Genomic DNA, 11,983 nt, shown 5'->3' with positions numbered 1-11,983 from the left:
ACCAAAACACCAAATCAACATTGTTTCGTTCGTCGCGATGTAGTTCAAAGTTCTTTTAAGCCTTAATTCTTGAATGGTTTGCACACTTTCTTTATGTTTTCCTATTTTTGATGACAATAATTTTTACACCATGAAAATAAACTGAATTGTATAAACATTTATAAATTTGTATGATTTGTACTAACCAAGAGTGTCACAGTTAGTGGGGCGGCCGACACGATAAACCCTGTAAAGTGTGAGAACAATATTAAATGAAAATGTTAATCTTGAAAATTAAACAACACAACAACAACGTAACAACAACGAAAACGACAATAATAATGACAACGACAACGACAACAAAGCGCCAGCGCCAGCGACAGTGACAGCGACCGGCGACAGCGACCGGCGACAGCGACCGGCGACATGCAGCGACCGGCAACAGCGAACGGCGACAGCGACAGCAACAGCGACAGCAACATCGACAACAACAACTACAACAGCAGCAACAACAAAAACAACAACAACAGCAACAACAAAAACAAACAACAACAGCAACAACATCGACAACGACAACGACGTCCACGACAATGACATAAGCAGCATAATCACCCCCACCACCATAAACTGCAGTAGCAATAACAACAACAGCAATGACGACAACAATAACAACAACAACAACAGCAATGACAACAACAACAGAGCAACAACATCAGCATAATCATTATCACCACAATGAGCAACAACATCAGCAGGAAAATAATACCTATAAATCCATAACCGACGTTCATCCTCAGTATATGATTCAACTCTTGGAGTCTTATCTTCTCGACGACTTGCACATAGAGTTGCTCCCATCCGTAAGATTTCAGCAGCTTGATACCTTGCAAGATCTCGTTGGAATGTTTTAGTCTTTCATCTGCTAAATGCTGAATGGAGAGAAACGATGGACATTGTGAAATGTGTATGTCATCTTGCACGAAGTGGCTGCCTTATAGTCAAACAGCTTTCGTCATCAGTTGAAACTGATTGGTGTAGGTGTGTAGGCCCAACTTCAATTATCATAGGCTCTACATATTTTGGAACCATTTGTAGCAGTTGAGTTGATAAAATAGTTCAACTCGCTATACGTGTTAGAACTACTAACACTTTCATAGAAGTGTTGTTAATACTTACCAGGGCACTCTTCTGGTGTTTGGCCATGAAGTTTGCAATCCATAATTGGACTGGAATGACGAGAATGTAAACCACTGAACCAAGCAGAGCTGCAGTACCAAGTTGCAAGTATAGAAGATACAGATCAAGGGCAATCTAGAAACAAAATAACATGTTAATGTTAGATGCAAATATGAAAATGCCACATCGAACATTGATATAGTAAACATAAAAGTATTAAAACATGGAGAGCGTCCGCAGGTGATATTGCACGGTCGTTTGCGTATCGCTATCGGAGCATACAGCTGCTTGGCCCTTCACTTGCTAAGAGCCAAGCTTGATACATTTTTTGAATTTTTTTTACACAAGATCCTTTCTTTGTTAATTTATGGCGTTTGTCAATTTCAATTTTCCAAATACATCGCTCTGTATGGATGTGAATAAAATATTTCGATTCTAAGCCTCTTGTTGGTATGTTTAATGGCAAAAAAGCCTGTTTTTTTTTTCTCAAAATGTAAATTTTCGAATTAAGGCCGAGTCACACTGCAGCGAAAACGAAAACGATTACGATCACGACGCAAGGAGAACGCTTTCTATTGGTTGAATTGCTCCACGCAGAATACGCACACGCTAATATTCAACCAATAGAAGGCGCTCTCTTTGCGTCGTGATCGTAATCGTTTTCGTTATCGCTGCAGTGTGACTCGGCCTTTAGGCTGTTTTGCCATTGAACAGTTAAGACAGGGTCTTTTTGTTTTATTTTGTCGCTCACCAAGAAAGGAACAGTCCATAGAAAATGAAAATACTGGAACATGTAGAGCAGGTTCATTGGGTCCGTGGACATGTGATTGGTGATCTGACCCACGGTCATGTCGCCTCCAGTCGTAGCAAACGTGGACAAGCTAAGAGATTTCTCGTATACCATCGACTATTGGACATGAACAAAAATTAAAAATCTGTGAGTGAGTTCTGTTGTGTTTAACTCCATAACTTTATTTATTTGGGTCCTTCATTTGGGCATTTTTTATTTTCATAACATGATTGTAAAGAGACCGGATTATACTTGTGACCTCTGACGTCACTCGTAAACCATACCATGATTCGCGCGCATACCGCCGGGCAAAACCTTTGTATTTTGGCAGCCAGCTAGAAAGTCTGTGTAATCTTACCATGACTACGCGTCTTTTTGCCCGGCGAAACATGACATATACAGTGTTATGTCAACAGAGGGCGGTTTGAATGTAAACATAGGTCACATCGTCCATATGATAAAATTTATCCGCGTATGTTTGCATGCAGTGGCGTAACTGTAAGTGGTTATGATTGAAGGCACGTTCCCCTCCCCCAATGATGTTTGTGCATTAGGGTCGACACCTCATTTTCCCTCAAAGCAACGACTCATAACTGTAGGTGTCATAGTTGGTGGGTCCATTAGCTGAATAGGGAACATAGCCTGAACATCTGACGTCACACTTCGAGGCTCGTGAATAACGCCAGAGACCTGCCTTCAAACCGGCCTGTATTTTCACCTTTGACCTCATTTACTTCAAATAGAGTTACGCAGTCAAATTATATTGCGGACTTGACAGCAGTGTACTGTTTGGGCATATATGGATGTCACTACACCTTAAGGATAAAAACATGGGCCCAGTCTAGAGGCAACAGAGATCAAAAGAACCACCAAAATCTGTCTGTAGAGGGCATGATTAGGGGCAGGGTACGATTAGAGGGGCATATCGTATTAACCCTGACCATCCCATCCCATACTTTGACATTATAATTACGTGGGATTTACGTTTTAATACAAAAACGGAGCTCCTACCAAAAGAAGTAATATGAGTTTTGACGTCAAACCAAATAGTTGTTTGGTTTGGTTTACAAAGACCGTTATCACTTGTATGTAAAATCAATTTTCTCTCTGACACATTGTAACTGAACTTCAGCAAAGATCACTTGTTCTTGAGTTCGTTCAAGCTTGTCTTTAAGTTTTTGTTCAGATAGCATGCAGATGCCCATCCTCGTGATCCTTCGTCCTTGAAGCAGCGTTGATGAAATGGTGCCAGGTTGCTTTACCCCTAATGAGTTGTTGGGTCTCGTTTAGATTGGATTCGTGTCCTTGGTGATGCATGTCTGGGTAGCACATTTTCCTCCAGCCGCGATTTTGGTAACCGCCAGATGGATTCCAGAAGGATAGGGGTTGGTCAGCTGTACGCAAAAGCAGGTTCCCATAAATGTTCTTTTCTATAAAAAAAAAAAAAAAGTAAAAAAAAAAAACATACCTGTACGGTTGACCGTAGACACATCCCATAATATGATGAGTAATAAAGCGAAGTATGGGCAGCAATGAAATTGAAAATTCCTGCAAAGAAGGACACGACTACAAGCACAAACCCGTTGGTCATGACCTCGGTTACGCTGACGAAGTGTGGGCTAACCTTCAAAAAGAAATTTTGAAAAACAAAAACGAGAGGTTTACAAGGTGAATTGACGAGTTTAGAGTAATAATTGCGATTTTCTGATTGGTGGATCACACGGTTTTTCAGTGAGTGGTAGAATTATATCCTAGGTCATAAACCAACCACAGTGAAGTTATCACAGAACTAGGGAGTCACGTTTTTGGAGAAAGTCCATGCGCAATTTCAAAGGTTAATATCAGAGTTGTTTCTGTTAATATTATACATGGCTGTTTCCAGATACACTCGTCAAAGAGAGGACAGATCGATTAATGGGAACTTGTTTTTTTTCTTCTTCTTACATTTGGGAGCGGGAGAAATCTCAGGAAATACTGGCACTGGTATTAATTCTAAGTAAAAAATCTAATTAAGTAAAAAATCTTCAAGTATTATATAGTTGAGTTATTATGGTGGTTATATTTCACTCTTTTTGAGGGGTTTCACTCCAGGACAGCGTGAAAAAAAAACACTCACAAAGATTCAAACTACAATCTCCGACCGTGCTAGTTCCCAAAGTAAAGGGAAAACCACGCAATTTCGAGGCACATTGTATTAAACTTTAACAACATCTTTCTAACCATATTCATTTTATAACAAACGGTAACAAACGCTTTTCAAAGACCAACTCGACCGATCCAAGGCAACGTGTTCCTTTAAAGCATGTGAGAAGTGGTTGTTAGGTCTGCAGTATTTTTGTGAAACAACACTCTTTGGAGAGCCATATAAGGACAACTCTTTTTCGAGTGGTCTTCCACTCTTTTAGATTGAAGTTTGCATCTTTGTGAGTGTTTTTTCACGCTGTCCTGGAGTGAAACCCCTCTAAAAAAAGTGAAACAACCACCACTATTTTCAAAGAGCCATATGAGGGACAACTCGAAATGTAAAGAGTTGTGTTTTTCACTCTTTTACATGTAGAGAGTTAAATCTTGAGTAGTGTGATCCCTTTGCAGCACAAATTTGGCTAAACTGGGATGGGTGCAGCGGGGCGTCACAGCCGAAAAAGGTGCAAGTGAAGAAAGAAAATAAACAAAGTGGGGACAAAAGCACGAGAAGTTGAACAAATCTAACAAAACTTGGGTGCAGGTTAAAAAGCTTGACTATAGAAGATTTAGAGGAGCCGTATGCAGCTCACGTAGGATTCTAAACTGGTATGGTGTACAATGGTGACGTCATGGTCGACAGTGCGTTGCGAAGATGAACAAAAGAAAAAAAGAAAAGAAAAGGTTGTGCACTGTTGTGTGGAAGCCAGACTGGGTTTACAGCATCCTAGAGACATCAAGAGGTCGTAGGACTCTACGCTATACTTTTAAGTTTTATATCATGGTAACAGAGGTAGGGTCGCATTGGATTCGGAAGTGTGATGGGCGATGGGAATAAGTGGGACATACCCTGTATGCCTCAACATAGGTATGATATATTTTATAAAGGAACTGGGCACGTTTGGTGATACTCCAAGTACACTATTAGCATGAAAACTTGCTTTGGTAACGAGCAACGGAGAGCTGATGATAGCATACAAAATTATGAGGAACGACTCTCATTGTAGTTTTTAAAAATGAGATAGTTTCTCACTAAAATATTTGATGCTGAGAAAGGTTTCATGTCTCTGAAGCCTTTATCGTTGCATCTGAAAGTACACCCCCAATTGTGCAACAATGGTTTCATTGATTTCTTTCATTGTATTTTTGCTACTCGATGACCAATAATCAAAAAACGAAGCGGTGAACATTTTTGGCTCGGTCAATTATTGAACCAAAATGTTCACAGTTTTGTTATTTCACAAAACTTAACAAGATGTGTCCAGTGCCCTGAAAAAAAGAAACTGTTCTCCTTTGACGGTTTTGAATAACCAAATATTCACCTCTTCATGCCGACCAGTCTTGTAGTAAAAGTCTGCTACATACAGCACAATCCCTGAGACGCAGACTGGGCCGACCAGACCAGCAAAATCACCCAGCAGTTTCAGAATTCCCGCCAACGCCATCCGTACAAAGTAGATGCGGACGATGACCTTACCTAGTGACGGCTGGCGACCTTTAGATGCAGCCTGTATCTATTTTTGAAATAAATTGAAAAAGGCTGCCCTGATGAAGCCTTTAAGCACGAACATTTGCTTAACATGAAATTTCTTCCTTTTTTTTTTAAAACAGGATTACCAACCAAATTTCCACGTGGTTTTTATGATAAGCAAACAAAAGTTGAATACCATGTAACAAGCAATATATATGCAACAAATTGAAATTTGGTTGGTAAGCCTGTTTTTATCAAGGAAGAAATTTCATGCTAAGCAAATTTTCATGCTCACAGGCTTCATGAAATTGGGCCCTGGTGGTTTTGAAACATTACCACCGTCAAGCAGTCCATGACAGGTTTAACTTACTTGGGCAACCAACCCATCGATGGGTTTCTGCTGATGTTATTTTTACCGTGATTGCGGGAAGCTTTTCTGGATATCTGTCCAGGGAGTGTTTTTTTGCAAGTTTTCTGTAAAGTTCTCCAACATATTTTGTGCTTTCGTTTTTTTTTTTTTTTTTTTTTTTTTTTTTTTTTTTTTTTTGGTTTGTTTTTGTGTTGTTGTTTTTTTGGGGGGCGGGGGTGAACAAAGAAAAATCGATAAACAGCGGGGTGGCCAGTCAAAAGCAATATTATTATTGTTAGACGATAAGCACTTCATGAAACCTAGTCATTAATTCTGAAACTGGTAAAGAATATCCAGCCCCAAATTCAATAGAATACTCTGATAGTACAATGTAGTACAATGAGTCTTGACTCCTCTATATCGTAAAAGTGACTTATTCTTAGATCGATGTATATATAGTAAGCCTACCTTTTCCTTTTCATATTCCTCCTTGAACTGCTGGTGTAATCTCTCTGCATTAAGACTCTCCGGTAACTTTCCCAAGTCCGGAACATCCAATGGTCTCTTGTAGCCAAGGAAGAAGATCCAATTCACCCACCAGAAAGACACCTGCGAGGCGAGGTTGACGTAGTAGGCTCGGAACAGTGGCTCCGAGGAGGTCAAGTCGTCGACAATCTCACTGGAAGGGTTCGGATTGCTACGGAACACCTACAATGTGAAGGGATAACAAAGTTTTAAGAGCATCCTGGTGTTTCCGATAGTGAAAAACGGATATTCTTACAAAAAAGGCACTGGACACTATTGGTAATTACTCAAAATAATTTTAAATAGCATACAAATTTACTTGGTATTAAACAATGTGAGAAACTGCTCCCTCTCAAGTAACATAGTTTTGGAGAAGAAAATCAAATTTTCCCTCTTAAATTTTAAAAGACTTCAGGCCTGAAGCCTTATTAGGCATAAAAGCACACATATTGTGCAAAACTGTGTTTTTCTTGTATTATTTGCTTGCAATTTCTGTTCAATTGAATTCAAATTTTCACAGATATGATATTTTATGAATACGTTGGGATACACCAAGTGAGAATACTGTCCTCTGACAATTACCAAAGGTGTCCAGTAACCTTTACTGTAAATAGGCCTGAATTGGATGGGGTGTCGTGGCCGAGCGGATAAGAGCACCGAATTCAAGCTCTGATGCTTCTGTTCAGCAGAGTGTGGGTTCGAATCCCGGTCGTGACACTTGTGTCCCTGAGCAAGACACTTAACTATAATTGCTTCTCTCCACCCAGGGGTAAATGGGTACTTGTGAGGGCAGAGATGGCTCTTGTGGTTGGTTTAGCCGAGTAGCGTGTATATTGCGCACAGGCTGTGTACTCCCCAGGGAGCTGAGATGGTTTAAGGAATGATTTAAGGCCCAGTGACCAGGGGTAATAATGTGAAGCGCTTTGGGACGTCCTTCGGGTGTGAAAAGCGCTATATAAAAACGGGTTATTATTATTATTATTATGTGATCGCTAAAGGCAACGCTGGTGGAAACACCGCAACTAACAGGTCGAGAATGGAATAGTGGTTGAACGAAAAGCAAGCGGTATCACAAACAATATACCATCTTCAAATCCACCTAACCTATTTTTTTTTTTTTTACAGCAAATCAACTGTCTTGTTATAGCGGAATGAATTATTGTGTTAACTGTAAGTATTCTAAAAGATTTTAAAATTAAAATTTTCAAAATGGAACTCCTTTAACATATCTTAATTCAAGTTTCAGATCACGTGATTTCGACTAATAATTGCTTCAATATTAAATAAGATGAATTGTGGAAAATCAATTTAGTTGGTCTGTGCACTAGTGAAGCTCTACCTACCTTACATCTGATAACATTGATGTCCAATAAAATGAGAAGTGAGTAGCAAATCAGCTGCAGGATTGAGAGATCAAACCTTGCTATTTCAACGGAGCTCTGTTTTGCATCATGTAAGTGAATGAGCTTCCCAATCTCTCCCAGCGCTGCCGTTGCATAGTAAAGCAAAGACACGAAGGCCATACCACCAGCTTGCCAGACTTCCATGTGGTGGTAATATACAAGAGAAATGATGCAAGCCACCAGAGCAGTGATGGGTGGAATGTAAAGATGAGGCTGACTGCCTCCAAGACTCTGAATGTAAGTCTCATCCGTGAGGATGCCTTCTGCTAAAGAGGCGAAGAGACAAATCAGCAGGAAGATGGAAATCAGCCATCTTAGAATATGACCGGGAAAACGGAGGATGTAATCAGATCTCCAGCTGTGTTTGAATCTGACAAAACATGTTAGGGCCAAGAGAACACTTGCAGCCGTTAGAATAAACCATAGATGTGGTAGTACATCGAGTAGATCAATGAAACAAGTATTGTCAGACACTTTTTTGAGTACGAAGCTTCCACTGTCATCCAAATCGGTCGAGTTGACTCCACAGAGCCAATACCAACCAATGTTCTCCTGTGCCATGGTTGAGCTACGGGTTATCAGCATCCAACGCTCAGTTAACTGAAGCTCTAAAGAAGTTGTTCATTCTTCATCAGAGTAGGCACCAATACGGATTTACAACGAGCTGATAGCAAGTTACATATAGTTAATTTGGAAACAATGTCAAAAGTTGACGGTCCTTCGAACAGAGCTAACGGCTGTTTCTGAGTGAAGTCAGTGCACCCGTATTCAATGTACTGAACATTTTGACCGTAAATCAAAACAAATATAAGATAATTTAACGTACACTTTGCTCACGTGTTGTATTTACACATAGAGTCGAAGGGTCTGTTACGAGATAACACTTAACTTACATTCAAAACAATTTCTATTCAGCCTTGATTGTGGTAGAGACCGTAAATAGAAATGTCCTTCACGTGACGCACACCACTCAGCGTTACACAACACAAATATTTAAAGGCAGTGGACACTATTGGTAATTACTCAAAATAATTATAAGCATAAAACCTCAATTAGTAATGAGTAATGGGTAGAGGTTGATAGTATAAAACATTGTCAGAACCGGCTCTCTCTGAGGTGACGTTGTTTTCGAGAAAGAAGTAATTTTCCATGAATTTGATTTCGAGACCTCAAGTTTAGAATTTGAGGTCATGAAATCAAGTATCAGAAAGCACACAACTTCGTGTGACAAGGGTGTTTTTTTCTTTTATTATTATCTCGCAACTTTGATGACCGATTGAGCTCAAATTTTCACAGGTTTGTTATTTCATGCATATGTTGGCATACACCAAGTGAGAAGACTGGTCTTTGACAATTACCAATAGTGTCCACTGTCTTTAAACATTTTATCTTGAACACTTGCTTCAAATGTGCCACAAGTTTAGCTGCTAAATGTTAAAGGCACTGGATACTACTGGTAAGTAAGCGTAAACACTAAAACATTGTGAGAAACGGTTCCCACTGTAAAGTAACGTCGTTTTCGAGAAAGAAGTTATTTATCGCTAGTATATTTGAATTTTATTTCGAAACCTCAGAATTTGATTTTTAGGTCTCTAATTCAAGCATCTGAAAGTGGTGTTTTTTCTTCCATTATTATCTCGCAACTTCGACGACCAGTTGAGTTCTAGTTATTTTGTGGATATGGTGAGAAGACTTGTTCATGACAATTACCGAAGGTTTCCAGTGTCTTTAAACATTTTAAAATACTTGAAAACTAATTAAAAATAATTTCTGACGAAACTTGGGTTTTTATTTAAAATGTATGGCAGGCCAGCCGTTTCCCCCGGAAAAAAAACACCTCTGATGAAAACATTCTTTCTTTCTGCCAGTTTTCATGAAGAACTTCTCCAGCGAATTGGAACAATCAAATGGAACAATTTTCAAAGCCTAAATGTATCATTTCTGAAAACTTGAAGCACAGAACTCCCAGGTTGTTGTATCGTGTTCCCATTACTTAAAATATGTAGGTTAAACTGCATGTTACCCGAGCAGAAACGTAAACGTGAACGTCAGAAAATGTTGTTGTAAAAAATGTCACGTTTTAAGCATACCTGAAGTTACCATTCCTCACGTTAGGTTTGTACGTGCAGACGTCGTTATACGTGAGCCCGAAATAAGCAAAAAATTGTGACGTCACCTAGAAACGACACCATTTGTTGACGTTCACGTTTTAGTTTTGCTCGCGTAACGTGCAGCTAAACCTCCATAAGTTTAGTTGCATGAGATTGTGCGGGTTACAAATGTTGATGATCAGTTTGGTGCATGAATGTTGGTCCGTTGGGAAAACTATAACACATAGTCACAGCGCCCTCTCGCACTACCATAATGGTACAATTTCATTGAGCTGCTTATTAAGCAAACAAATTTGCTTAACGCTTATTCTTCTAGGCACAACTAAGCAAGATGCCAGTAACATTATGTACATGTTAACTAGTAAAAGCTTTAATGCTTAAAGGCTTTGTACCCTTTTGGTGAATACTAAAACAAATAATAATTAGTAAAACAAGTTACTTGGTAACGAGCAATGACGAGCTGTTGATAGTATAAAACATTTTGATAAATGAATCCTTCTGAATTATAACATTATATTTGAGAACAGGTAACTTCTCAATAACAAATTTAATCTGAGAAAGACTTCTTAGGCCTAAAGCCTGACTTAGGCAAATTGAAAGCACAAATATTTCATTATTTATTTGCAACTTCGATGACCAATGAGCCCAACTTTTCACAGATTTTGTTTTTAATGCACGTGGATACACTAATAGTGAGAATTGGTCTTTGACATTTATTACCAAACGTGTCCAGCCTTAAAGGAAGTGGACACTATTGGTAATTGTCAAAGACTAGCCTTCATAGTTGGTGTATCTCAACATATACATAAAATAATAAACCTGTGAAAATTTAAGGTCAATCGGTCATCGAACTTGCGAGATATGAATGAAGGAAAAAAACACCCTTGTCACACGAAGGTGTGTGCGTTTAGATGGTTGATTTCGGGACCTCCAGCTCTAAATCTGAGGTCCCGAAATCAAATTCGTGGACAATTACTTCTTACCCGGAGACTATGGCACTTTAGAGGGTGCCGTTTCTAACAATGTTTCATACCATCAACCTCTCCCTATTACTTGTCACCAAGAAAGGTTTTATGCTTATAATTATTTTGAGTAATTACCAATAGTGTCCACTGCCTTTAAACAACTCTGTGTAATAATTGGTTGTGCAGGTTGTGCCAAGTACGGAGTCTTGGAACCAATACTTGTTTGCATGAAATGAGAACCACATCTGGTGGGCGCGATTCTTGCGTTTAAAATAATATTTAAGGAGATAAGCGATGGGCGCTCTGTAGACCTTTTCTCAAATACCCATTGCGCAAGCGCTAAACAAAACTGTTGAATGAGGTGCATGCTGGTCTAGGTAGTGATCAAACTTGATCGCTAGCTAGACCAGCATGCACCTCATTCCACGCCTAACGCGCGTGTACCGAGTGTTTGCAGTAAGGTCTATGGGGTTTTTGGAAGAGGATGTTTTAAACTTGTACGCAGTGTCGTTTGTTTTATTATAACACTACATTACAACAACCGGTTTTCGTATAGCGCTTTTCACAACCAATGTGCGTCTCATAGTGCTTCCAACATTATTAACCTGGTCACTGGGGAGTATACAGCCTCTTGCAACAAATATGCACTACTAAGCTAAATCAACCACAAGAACCATCACTGCCCTCACAGGTACCCACTTACTCTTGGGTGGAGAGAAGCAATAGTAGTCAAGTGTCTTGCTGAAGTACACAAGTGCCACTACCGAGACTCGACACACTCTGCTGAACAGAAGCACCAATTTGGTGCTCTAACATCCGCTCGGTCATGACACCCTACAATATTTTTTTTTTCTCATGTCCGCACCCTTCTCTCGGTCGTCCCTTTTCTCCAACGCAATGAAGTATGATTTGCACGCCACGGGTATTTATAGTTTTAGAAGGAACAAGAGTGTACCTAGCTTGAACACCTTACGTCACACTTCGAGGCTCGTGATTAACACAGAGAGTGGCCTCTGGTGTAGGTCAATCCTCG

Source organism: Asterias rubens, chromosome 2, assembly GCF_902459465.1.
Source record: "Asterias rubens chromosome 2, eAstRub1.3, whole genome shotgun sequence".
Taxonomy (NCBI): Eukaryota; Metazoa; Echinodermata; class Asteroidea; order Forcipulatida; family Asteriidae; genus Asterias; species Asterias rubens.
This window is presented reverse-complemented; position numbering follows the sequence as displayed.